The sequence below is a fragment of the Podarcis gaigeae genome, assembly GCF_964106915.1.
Source record: "Podarcis gaigeae genome assembly, chromosome: 8".
NCBI classification, from domain to species: Eukaryota; Metazoa; Chordata; class Lepidosauria; order Squamata; family Lacertidae; genus Podarcis; species Podarcis gaigeae.
The window spans coordinates 86841209-86853551 of NC_139684.1; the positions used below are offsets into that span (position 1 = coordinate 86841209).

The window sequence follows — 12343 nt, forward strand, 5'->3', positions numbered from 1 at the left end:
ATTGGAGATGCCCCACTGGTGGTCTGGACATAGCTGAGCCAACCCTACACCCTGAAATTTCTGAGAAATTCAACTTCTCCCAGTATCCAGAGGATCTGTCTACCGCCTCTTACCTCCTTCCAAAAAATAAAAAAGTTGAGCTCTGACATTTAAGACAACTCTTAAAACTAATGCTTTTTTCCTAGAAAAATAGGTGCCGGTACTCACCATGAAATTGTTACCCTAAGTACCACACTTTTTAAGCAAGAGAGAGAGGGGTACGGGTACTGCGTGCCCTTCAGCACCCCCTGGGGGAAAAGCACTGCTTAAAACAATTCCGCTCGTTGGTTGATTTCCCCCCTGCTGTCATCCCACAGGGAAACGCCTCCTGCCCTGGAGAAAGCTTAGCTAGGATGGAGCTCTTCCTCTATTTGACCACCATCTTGCAGAGGTTTACCCTAACGTCTCCCATCGCCTCTGAGGAAATTAATACAGTGGTGCCCCGCAAGACGAATGCCTCACAAGACGAAAAACCCGCTAGACGAAAGGGTTTTCCGTTTTTCAAGGCGCTTCGCAAGACGAATTTCCCTATGGGCTTGCTTCGCAAGACAAAAACGTCTTGCAAGTCTTGCGAGTTTTTTTCCTCCCCCCCCTTTTTCTAAGCCACTAAGCCGCTAATAGCCGCTAAGCCGCTAATCCGCTAAGCTGCTAATAGGGATGCTTCGCAAGACGAAAAAACCGCAAGACGAAGAGACTCGCGGAACGAATTATTTTCGTCTTGCGAGGCACCACTGTACAGAATACAGTGGGAAACAATTAAAAGGAGATATGTCCAGGGTTAGCTGTTGTCAGATGAGGGTGGTGATTGCTCGTGAGTAACCAGGCAGGACTCCGACCTGTCTTTTACAGGTTTTATTGATGCAAACTATTTACTGTGCAGAACCACAAAGTTCATGTCCGTCTTAGTCACCTGCAGAATTCGGGAGTGGCCTCATCCAGCTTCTCCCCTAACATAAGAACTTAGACACCCCAAATCTCCGCCTCCCCTCCTTGCATTTCACCCCTCTGTGCAGGCTGGGTGACGGACGTAGCGTGTGTGCCTCTTGGCCAGCTGGGTTACGTGAGGTGCCTGGGCTCTCAGCAGCATCTTTGAGCCCTCTCCTCACTTGCCCCCCCCCCTCCCTCTCTGCTCCACTGGAGGTGTGGATTCTATTAATGTTTAATTGTTTTATGCCGTTCTTATTTTATCCAAAAGCTGCCTTGAGTCCCTGTCAGGGGGAAAAGCTGGGGTATAAGTAAATTGTTGTTGTTGTTGTTTGTTGTTAATAATAAAATAATAATAATAATAATAATAATAACTTTCTCCAGCTCTACAATTTCCTTTTGGAGGTCAGGCAAACAGAATCACACATAGTATTCCAAGGGCAATTGCACCATTGATTCATATATTTATCAAATCATATTAATCAAGGGAGATGGGGCATGCTCACACTTCTTGTGTTCCTGTTTCTTATTCTATTTCTCACAGCTAGCAATGATTGCTCCACTTTCATTTTCTCGTGTTCTTTCGTGGCAGGGAACAAAAAAAGATACTGAAATGTCTATCATCCATTTAAATCTTTATTTCCACCATCAATCAAGCTTTCTGCTTTGCTTTAAACAATTTAATAATTACTTTCTTTTGTTTTTCCAGCAACAGAAGGCGGTACTCCCAAATCTTTAGTCTTTGGATTGCTTTTCTTTAACATGATGGCAATGAACCTTTGTTGTATGGAAGTGAAGATTGTTCTCGGAACTGGTTTTTGGTCATTGTCACTGATATGGTGTCTCCCTCTCCAGCCACTGACGAAGTGGGGCAGCACCTGCCATTTCTGAACTATGCTTTGTTGTCTGGAATTTAAGGTTGCTCCACAGACTGGTGCTTTTTTGTGGGTGTATTCTGCAACATGCCATTTATGCAATAATAATGCATTCTCAAGGGATTTATACTGGACTACCAGCAGGTGGTGCTGTGGTCTAAACCACAGAGCCTAGGGCATGCTGATCAGAAGGTCGATGGTTCAAATCCCCGTGATGGGGTGAGCTCCCGTTGCTCGGTCCCTGCTCCTGCCAACCTAACAGTTCGAAAGCACGTCAAAGTGCAAGTAGATAAATAGGTACCGCTCTGGCGGGAAGGTAAACAGCGCTTCCGTGCGCTGCTCTGGTTCACCAGAAGCGGCTTAGTCATGCTGGCTTTCTGGGATTAAGGCTTTCTGGGAGATGATATATAATGAACTAAAAAAGGTACTTAAGTACACCTTCCCTAAGAAACCAGAGGCCTTTCTCCTGGGCATAGTCGGCCAATTGGTGTTAAAGAAGGATAGAACTTTCTTTATGTATGCAACAGCAGCAGCAAGAATTCTCATAGCAAAGCATTGGAAGACACAAGATGTACCCACTCTGGAAGATTGGCAGATGCAAGTAATGGAGTATACGGAGATGGCGGAAATGACTGGCAGAATCTGAGACCAGGGAGAAGAGTTGGTGGAAGAAGACTGGAAGAAATTCAAAATTTATTTACAGAAACATTGCAAAATTTTTGAATGTTAAGGACGTTGGAATGAAACGAAGTGGTTCTAACAATATGGTTAGAAGTTATAATATGTGAGGATAAACAATTAAGGGTAAATTAAGAGGGTATGAATTTGCTGAACAATTTTTTAAATGGAATACAAAAAAGGGAGGGGTGAGGAAGTCATGAAAATAAGTAAATGAGTGGTATGATATTTGAAAGAGGGATTTTTATTTTTTCCTTTTAAATTTTGGGTTTTGTCTTTTTGTTTGTTTGTGTGTTTTTGTTTTATAATTTTCTTTTTGTAAAAATTTAATAAATATTATTAAAAAAATAAAATAAGATAAGTTATAAATTTCCCCCATTCCTTGTTTAAATTTCGGTCTTCCTGATTTCTGATTCTTCCAGTCATTTTGCCATTTCAGCATAGTCCATCAACTTCATGTGCCATTCTTCTCTGGTAGGAACTTTATCTCCTTCCCATCTCTGAACCAATAACATCCATGCAGCCATGGTCGCATACATAGTCTTTTCTGATACCTTCGGATTTCAGCACCTAGAATTCCTAAAAAGATAGCTTTAGGTTCTTTAGCAAAGGTTATTTTTAACATTTTTTCAACTTGTTATATATCATTTCCCAAAACCCTTTTACTACCTTACAATTGCACCACATATAATAGAAGGAGCCTTCTTTTTCCTTACATTTCCAGCATACATTTGAGCATGTTTTATCCATTTGTGGTAATTTACTAGGAGTTAAATACCATCAATGCATTATTTTCATATGCAACATATATTTATATGCAAATACAAATTGTTGGTAGACTCTAAAGACAGAGGCAGATTCCCCCTGCCAGATTTATGATATGAGGCATCCTGTCTATGCTGGCTAAGGGAATGGATATTATTTTAAAATACTGATTTTTTAGACCTGGAAAAGTCCCATGGTTTTAGCAGGAGACCTCTTGCAAACAACAAAATACGAATGCCTGTAAGTGTTTGCAGGAGCAAACAGTACTGAAATCATGATCCCATATGATGTTGTTGTTGTTGTTTAGTCATTTAGTCATGTCTGACTCCTGGTGACTCCATGGACCAGAGCACGCCAGGCACTTATAACCACCCCAGCTGCACCATGAGCACAGATCATGAACAATGCTCAGTAAAAATAATCTGGAGGGGCCAGTCCATGATTCCTTCCCCCTAAATCCTTTCATTATTATTTGACTTGCTCTAAGGAAGGACATTTTTGACTTTGTATCTCTCCCTTTCCTTTCCTTTCCTTTCCTTTCCTTTCCTTTCCTTTCCTTTCCTTTTTTTTTTTTTTTTTTTTTGGACTTATAATGCATATGTATACTAAGACAGAACACTGAGTCTATATGTACAAGAACTTCCACCTTATCCCCTTCTGGAATTCCATTAGGGTTAAGACTAGGTTTACATTGTGGATTATCAAACTCCTTTAGTAAGTCCAAATGTGTCTCATTTGCCTGATTGAGTTTCAAATTCAATACCTCAACTTTTTCCCCTAAGTGAACTACCTCAGTTGTTATTTCTTTGATATTCAAATTATGAAGTTCACTTTCAAGATCTTTGCTTTCTTCTCCTGGGTAATAATCCTTTTACCTTTTTCTACCATGAGAACAATCAGAAACAGAAGAAATTCAGAATGGGCAGAATCCTTTTATATTGAGATCTGTGCATACGGCAATTTAGTCGTAGAGATTTTCAAAACGGTTTTTCAACCATAAAACGTTTACACTGAAATCTATGCTGAAGGTTTTCAAAGCAGTTATTCAGACACAAACCTTCATTGTGTCAATATTATCACCAAATCAGAGAGACAGAAAGGAGTTCAGATTAAAAGAAACACACGCAAGGGACAGTCCCCCGAGTCTCCCAGAGATTTCAGGACCATTCACCGTGGAACCACGCAAAGCTGATAATGCCGCGGAGCGTGTCCATTACTTTCCACTTCTGGTGCAATGTCAATTTCTTCCCGCTGCTTGGGCGTTTCAGATGGAAGTTTTGCAACAGTGTTGTAAGGAACACAAAAATCTCCATACGGGCCATACCTTCACCAGGGCAAGCTCTTTTTCCTGGAAAACCAAGAAACAGGAGTTCCATTTATATATACAGGGTGAGTCCTAACCCAATATTTCCCAGGCCATACAATCCAGCATTTTTTGCTCTTCTTTTGCATCCCCCTCTCTTTCCCACTACAGATCTTTAGATTCCTCCTAAGGTTAAGCCAAGCCAGCCCTCTCATTCGCTCCTCCTCCCTATTCTGGACATATAAAACAGAGGCCCATCACCTGCTCCGAATGGCAGAAAGGCTTCCACCTTCTTGAAGGCCCCGTTTTCATCCAGGAAGTGGCCAGGAGTGAACTTCCTGGGTGTCTCATAGTACTTGGAGCTCTTCATGATGGATGACAGGAAAGGAATAACAGTGGTGCCCTGCAGAGGAAAGACAGAGCCCCCAGAGGCAATGGTTACTGCAACTGGCCCAGTTCAGATATTTCCTCTTTAGCCTGTCTTTATCCCTGGTTCAAATCCCTTAAGGACTGGACAATGCTCTGCTGATTAGGAGATGGTACCCTTCATAGGAAGAAGAAGAAGAAGAAGAAGAAGAAGAAGAAGAAGAAGAAGAAGAAGAAGAAGAAGAAGTTTGGATTTGATATCCCGCCTTTCACTCCCCTTCAGGAGTCTCAAAGCGGCTAACATTCTCCTTTCCCTTCCTCCCCCACAACAAACACTCTGTGAGGTGAGTGGGGCTGAGAGACTTCAAAGAAGTGTGACTGGCCCAAGGTCACCCAGCAGCTGCATGTGGAGGAGCGGGGAATCGAACCCGGTTCCCCAGATTACGAGACTACCGCTCTTAACCACTACACCACACTGGCTCGTTCAGTTTATCTGAATCACTACATGATGTGGCCTGGGAAGAGTCTCATGGCTTGGCAGGAGCCAGGGGCATACAGTGGTACCTTGGTTCTCGAACTTGATCTGTTCCAGGAGTCCATTCGACTCCTGAAACCATTCGAAAACTTTAACAGTTACAGAACTATACCGGGAAACAAGCTTCTATCGGAGCCCTGATAGAGGTTCAGTTAAAACATTGCAGGCCTTGCCCTGGGTAGCTGCAGGGCCCCACCTCAAGACCCCACCTCTCCGGATTACATCCTTCCAGTTCAAGAGTTGAGTACAAACGAAACAATCTCTCATTCTTCCAGCACAGAAGCTGTGCATGTGTAGGAACAGTTCTCACCGTGATTACCTTGCCTCCTGGTGTAAACAAACCAGCATTCCCACAGCTTCTGGAAACTTCCAGTAACTTTTAGCAACTTTGAGTGTTCTTTCTGGGAATGAACGTCTCAACACAACATTCCCTCCACTGTCAAAGGCAGCATGCCTCAAAGCCCCAGTGGCTGGACTGACACAAGCGCAGAGAGGGCTCTTGTCCTCCAGTTCTGCCTGTACGCTTCACATGGGCATCTGTGGGATGAAGGTGCTAGACTTGTTGGGCCTGTGGCCTCATCAAGCAGGTTTTTCTTATGTTTCCTTTAAAATACTAGCATTACTTTAGTTCAAAATACTTCAAATATAGGAGTAAAGATGGCTGAAGTAATCTAAGGTAGGTTAGTGCAGTTATTACAGGATGTACTGATGTATACTGATGTACATCACTGCCCTCCTAGAGTCCTTTCCCACTGATGAGGGATTGCTTTTAGGCAATTAGGGGAAATCTGAACTCTCCACTTAGTCCTTTGGGTGCTGCAAACTGACAACTCCTTCCTCTAGATGCTTCCTCCTTCTGCTTCCTCTACATCTGAGCCACTGGTGATGTGAATACCTGGCTATTGTTTGGAAAGCAGACGCGCACACCTCCATCTCTAAGGTCTTATCCAAACTCCATGTCTGAGTGTTGTGTTCTTGTTCTTCATGTTGTTGTTGCTGCTCGGGAACTTTCCGTGTGAAAAACCACTCTTTAAAGCTCAATTGGAGCAAATGGCAACCCACAGAAAACCCAAAGTGATGTTTGCTCCAACTGAGCGGCAAAGAGCAGGTTTTTGTGCAGCAAAAAGCAACAAAACCCAAACATGGAGCTTCTAAACACAGGCGTTTGTCTGGAAAGAGTGGGGCAAAAGGTAGGTGTGGATAAGCCCCACTCTTTCCAGACAAAGGTAGGTGTGGCGTAAATCTGAACTAATATTTTTGTTAGCCACACAACTCACTATACCTTGGGAATGGTGAACCCTCGGAAATGTGCTTCCTGGGTGACCATATGAGGAGCTGCCACTGGTGAGATGTCTAGAAACCCTGGATCTCACTGATGAAGGCTTCTGTGTAGGGCATCTGATTCCGGTCCTCATAGGAGGGGCTGCGGTTCCTCCCGATGACTCGCTCAATCTCCTCTTGGATGTTTGCTATAAACAATACAGTGGGATTAGTGCTAACAGGCCATAGGAATTGTTAGATATAGTTATAGGAGGAGGAACCATGGTTCAGTAGTTTAGAGGTTTGTAAAACCCCACATCAATTTAATATCAAGGCAGCATAGAAAGTATGAGCAAGATGGACCTCCCTGCTTTGCATGTAGAAGGCTTGTTCTCTGGCTTCTCCGGTTAACAGAAGAATGTAGAAGGAGATGGAAAGGACCGTTCTTGCACGCAGTCAGGGAGCAGGAGGGGCCTACAGACAGTTGCACATGGCAAAGGAAGACGTGCTCTGCAGCAGTGTGGAAGCAAGGGAAGTACAGGAGTGGAGGGTTGCCCTCAGTGCTATTTTTATAGAAAAAGAGGTGCCGGAACTCACCATTTTCTCTTAGAATGGCAATGGCAGCCACCTGAGAAGTGCCAGAACTGAGTTCCCCTGGAATAAAAACCCTGGTTGCCCACCTCCAATATTTTCTTCAATTTGGTGCCTATAAGTCCCAGTGTGATCAAAGGAAGGAACTAGGGTTCTGACCCAGTTGAAGGGAGAAGATCCCATCAGTTAGAGCTGGAAAAGAGAGTCCTGGTTTATTTAGCAAGGGAGGAACCCATCAGCCATCCACACAGACAGGAAACAAGAGTGAGAGCGACAGATTTGACCTTGCTTTTTTACCTTCCATTTCTGGGTATCGGAGGAGGACAAGAAGCCCCTGTCTGATGGTGTTGCCAGTTGTATCTGTCCCTGCAAAGAACAGGCTGAGAACTGTACCAACCAAGTTTTCATGAAAGAATTCTGAAGCTGGGTTTGTTTTCTCCTGACACAGAAAGAAGAAGAAGAAAAGAGCAATGTTATCAAACCTGGGGCTAATTTGCACATCTACAGAATGGTTTTATGGAAAGCTGGCTGGCAAGATTTCCTTTCCAATCTGATTCAAAGTATCACAGGATAGACTGATAAAAAATAACGCTGAGTTAAAGAGGTATGAGAAGCAGCATCCTGCTGGCCCATCAAGTCCACAATCCTGTTCTCACAATGACCAACCAGATGCCAATGGGAAGCTCACAAGCTCAGGAACCAGGTGAAACTACAACAAGTGGAGAACTGTGCAGGTAGAACCTAGCCATTGAGCAGGGAAGGTGTTAATTCAAAGAGTGGTGGCAGGTGTTTGGGGGCATATCTAGCATGTTCTGCTGGTTCCCCAGTTGTGTCTTCTACAAAAGAAATGAGAGCTAGCGAGAGCTTAGCAGAACCTAGGGAATCATGGAATTGTAAGGTTGGAAGGGACCACAAAGGTCCTCGAGTCAGAGGGGCGATGAGGAAGATGCAGCAATGTTATAAAACAATAGTAAAGGTAAAGGTAAAGGTACCCCTGCCCGTACGGGCCAGTCTTGACAGACTCTGGGGTTGTGCGCCCATCTCACTCAAGAGGCCAGGGGCCAGCGCTGTCCGGAGACACTTCCGGGTCACGTGGCCAGCGTGACATCGCTGCTCTGGCGAGCCAGAGCCGCACACGGAAACGCCGTTTACCTTCCCGCTGGTAAGCGGTCCCTATTTATCTATTTGCACCGGGGGGTGCTTTCGAACTGCTAGGTTGGCAGGCGCTGGGACCGAGCAGCGGGAGCGCACCCCGCCGCAGGGATTCGAACCGCCGACCTTTCGATCTGCAAGTCCTAGGCACTGAGGCTTTAACCCACAGCGCCACCTGCGTCCCCTAAAACAATAGTATTAGCATACAAATCCCAAATACTTCTACCTGCTCCATTTTGGCCAGGAAGCAGTCAATGAAGTCCCGAGGGCAATTTAGATCGAAGGACTCCTGGTGCATCTCGACCCTCTGAGAGATGAAGTTTGTTAACTTCTTCATGTACCTGGGCAATTTTTGCTGAGGCCCAGGCAGGATCTGCATTAAACTTGGGAAAAATTGCAGATCTGTGAAGAAAAAGGACATGCAGCCTCATCAAGACCTACCCTTCCTTATTGCCATGTGTCCCATGGTCTGGACCTTAATATTCAGCTCCTGAACTATGCCCCGTCCTCCAGAAGCAAACTGAGCAATTAAGTTTATGAGAAATTTAGGCAGAGGCAGCTGAAGGCATGAACCAGGTAACACTCTTCCTTCCTGTGGTTATACAGGAAGCAGCCTGTGACCTCCAAGAGACCTCCCACCACTTCCTTACCTGTAACCAGGTGGACAACATAATTGATGAGGCTTTCTTAATTGTGTCAAGTAAAAAGATGAAGTCCTTGTCCTCATATCATAGTCCTTGTCCTTGTCCGGTTGCCAAAAACAATTGAGCAGATAACGTTAGAGACGGCATGACTGACGTGAATGGTTGGATCAAATGGGTGCCCTGCAGAGGGAGAAGGGGGTACAACTGGAGTGTGTATTTACTGGGTAGCTTCTGAGGCCTGTGTCTGCCATATGTAGATTTGCATGCTGTGAACGCAGCCAGACTCCTTTTTACTTAACTTTTCCTAAAACCATTCAGATGAGATATTAAGTACACACATGTCCCGCTTTCCAAACCCAAGGTATTCCCCAGAAATAGTTCCTTAAGCGAGTTTTCACATAATGGGCTGAAAATTTCCATTATTTCCTATGCGATCATTTCTGATCTGTGATTTGTCCAGTGTCTCTGGCCCCCCACCCCTCCATAGTTTCTTCTTGAAATGGCTGCAGCTAACCAGCAAAAGAGAGTCAAAGCAAAAGTGGATTTGTCCAATCCTTACTACTCTCTGATTTATCTGACCGCTCTCCCTCCCTCCATGCATGGTTTCTGCTGGAACATGGCTGCTGCAGAGTGGGCAAACTCGGGCTGTTCAGATATCTGCAGCTGTGCAGTACATAGCAAGGTTGTGAGATAACCAGCCTCATATAACCAACATGATTAAGTCTAATTAACACATGAAGGGCTTAAGACCATAGAGTAAGCTGTCCTGTCAGGTTTACCACACCCTGGTATTCTTCAAGTGTGTTGGAGAAAATGATCTTGTGGCTAGTCTTGAAACACCTTAGTTTATTGTTGTTTCAAGCGTCATGGTGACTAGTCTTAAAGTAAGAGTCAATGGCCAGTTTGGTTGATTTCTTTATGTGAAAAGGGTGGGGAACCATCTTGGTCTTTTAGTCATGCGTTGAAATGTCTTGGAGTGGTAAAGCGTGTTCTCCAATAAATGAGAGCATGTGTTGCGGTGTGGGCCACCAGGCCAGGCCTCTTGTTGCCAGGCAGGTTAATAGTTGTTGCCTGGCACTATGATTGGGTAACCGGGTTGCTGGGGCAAATTGTATGTTGCAAATTGGGTGGGTGGGACCATAGTCTTTAAATATTGGTGCACTCTGGTTTCTCTTTCTCTTTGCAGAGTGCATCGGATCACCCGCCCACCCGCCCTCTTTTCCGGTTGACCTTGCTTTGCCTGTCATGGGGTCGTCTGCTTTGGAGCAGGGGCTTAGTAGGAATTTTGCCATTGGGTGATTGGCTGTGCCATTTGGTTTTTGCCTACTACTCAGCAATTTGTCACAACTTGTAAGGTTGCGGTTAGGCATTGGTTATAATACGGTGGTGGTGGAGGGGTCAGGATAGGCTGTGCCTGCCCCTCCAATTGCGCTGAAGGGAATTCCGTTAAAGGAATCCTGGGGCTTGCCACGATTTCGTCCAATCCCTGTCATGGGACCAGGGCCGGCAAGCTTTCGGGGAGCTGCTGGGGTGAGCGGCATGGGTCCGACGCTTAGCTCAAATGACCCCCCAGTTTGACTTTCTCTTCTACTGGCTACCGATCGGACCTCGGGATGTCAGTTCTGTCCCAGGCGGGGGGACAGATAGTCATAACCAATGTCTAAACAACCACTCACTGATTTTGTATTTTAATAAAGTTGTGGCCAAAATAGTGCCCAAAAACCAAAACAAAAATTACGTGTTATGTGTGAAGTTATTTGAGGGGTGGCCTGGGGACCTACACACGCAATGTTCATGAGGATGAGCTCAGAAAAACAGTGTTGGTGTTGCTGTGGTTCTATTCCTTTCCTTCCTCTGTAATTTGTGAACTGCCCCCACCCCTTGCCTTGAGGTGTGAACGGAGACTGGGGATATGGAAGGTGGCCAGGAAAAGGGTGACTTCAGCAAGGGTTGCTGGGAAGAAGAAGGAAGAAGAAAAACTGGGATCCATCTTGGGCAGGATCCTCTTGAAGGATCATGCTGCAAGATCTGGACTTCCTTAAAGCTACAATGGTCTCCGCCGTGTCTCACTTCTCCAAAGAAACACAGACCCTGGGTCTTAACTGAAATCTATCTAGTCTGTGTGCACACACAAACATTCTGCACCTAAAATGCAACTCAGTTAAAAATCATGAATGGGCTTTTTAGTAGGGTTGCCATATTCCCAAAAGTGAACATCACCCCCAAAATATTAAGTTCGCCAATTCGCCAAAAATCTGCCTAGATGCCACTCTGCTGCCCAAATCCCAGTTGTGTCTGAGAAAATACAGGTGTATGCCAGCCCTAGCTTTAGGAAGATGGAAGGATTTAAAGTGCCAGCCCACATTCAGCAAAAGAATCAAAAGGCATGTATCTGGGAGATTCGCCAAATCTGAGCAGAATTCCATTTTGTTTTCTTAGGAAAAAGAGCAAGCCTTCTCTTGGCTACTGTGGCAATATTAAACCTTTTCACCCTGTTGAGGGAAAGCATAGACGAGTGGCAAGAACATTCACCTTCCGTTTTCCGCAGCACTTGCACCAAGGACTGGGCCTCCTCCTGGATCCGCTCCTCAATGGACCTCTTCCCCATCCCAAAGTTCCTCAGTGTTAGAAGGGAGAAGCGACGGAGCTGCCTCCACCGTTCCCCGTTGGTGGAAACCAAGCCTGGAAATGGAGAGACGCTCCACAAATCAGAGAAGGCAACACGGAAATCACCAGAAGAGAAAAACGGCAGAATGAAAGGAGTAGCAGATCAGTAAAATAAGAGAAATAAAGGAGGTGAAAGTGAAGCAGGGGTAGATTAAGAATGGCAACCTTTTCCTGTTGTCCGTCCGTCCATCTCCTGGTTGCAGCTCCACCCACCAGTGTCATGAACATCCTTGGAAAGTTCCCCCTATGGGGGAATGCAGTTTTCAGGCTGAAAAGAGCTCCCAATTCAGGGTCCCAGGACCCCTGGAAGTCTGTGGAACGTACCCAGGGAGACTGCGGCCCCATCCCTTGCCTCCCCCCAAACTAATTTAATGCCATTTTTGCATGGTATCATAACAGATTTCATGGACCGTTTTAGCGCTGCGCAATTTTTCAATATATTGGCTAAAATCAGTTTTGGAATCACACTGCAATCATGGTTTTGACCCAGCAATGCACAGCAATATACCGATAACACTGCTAATCTTAGTTGCCTCACACTGAG

At 45.1% G+C, this 12343-nt stretch overlaps 2 pseudogenes across 2 annotated transcripts; both read right to left on the reverse strand.

Moving 5' to 3' along the window:
* Positions 1–4438: 4438 nt before the first annotated feature.
* Positions 4439–8909, reverse strand: LOC310850496 (cytochrome P450 2C20-like; annotated as a pseudogene). The gene is made up of 5 exons (XR_014568551.1): positions 8715–8909; positions 7634–7775; positions 6768–6954; positions 4846–4987; positions 4439–4629 (listed from the first exon to the last, which is right to left on the reverse strand). The product of XR_014568551.1 is annotated as a cytochrome P450 2C20-like (transcript).
* On the reverse strand, positions 8714–11902 carry LOC310850497 (cytochrome P450 2H2 pseudogene; annotated as a pseudogene). Its single transcript, XR_014568552.1, has 2 exons — positions 11665–11902; positions 8714–9312 (listed from the first exon to the last, which is right to left on the reverse strand). The product of XR_014568552.1 is annotated as a cytochrome P450 2H2 pseudogene (transcript).
* Between the last annotated feature and the right edge of the window lie 441 nt (positions 11903–12343).